The following is a 353-nucleotide window of genomic DNA, read 5'->3' on the forward strand; positions in this document are numbered from 1 at the left end:
TCTGTTTCTTTTTTTCTCTCTTCATTCCTCTCCCTAACCCCTTCCCCTCCCCAACCTCTTCCCCTGCTCCCTTCTTTTATCCCCTTCCCATAAACCCTTCCGGTTGCCCTTTCCACCCTGCCACCTCCCCTGCCACCTCCCCTGCCACCCACACCCTCCCCTGCCGCCTCCCCTCCGATACTTTGGTTACCCGCATGTCACTCCGCATGAGACTTGTCACGTGGTGGCCATGTTTACATATTCATGGGTTGCGTCATCCGCTTTGGCTAACCGTAGGGAGGGAGAGAGAAAAAGAGATAAAAAATAGGGAACGAAAAGGGGAGGGAATTTTAGTCTGGTTTCCCCCCTCACCC

At 54.1% G+C, this 353-nt stretch overlaps 1 protein-coding gene across 1 annotated transcript in view; it reads left to right on the plus strand.

Annotated features, from left to right (window-relative positions):
* Window positions 1-353, plus strand: part of LOC119586816 (GTPase-activating protein CdGAPr-like) — a gene marked incomplete in the record, with an annotated part of 278,029 nt that overhangs the window by 220,671 nt on the left and 57,005 nt on the right.

The sequence above is a fragment of the Penaeus monodon genome, chromosome 22, assembly GCF_015228065.2.
Source record: "Penaeus monodon isolate SGIC_2016 chromosome 22, NSTDA_Pmon_1, whole genome shotgun sequence".
Classification (NCBI taxonomy): domain Eukaryota; kingdom Metazoa; phylum Arthropoda; class Malacostraca; order Decapoda; family Penaeidae; genus Penaeus; species Penaeus monodon.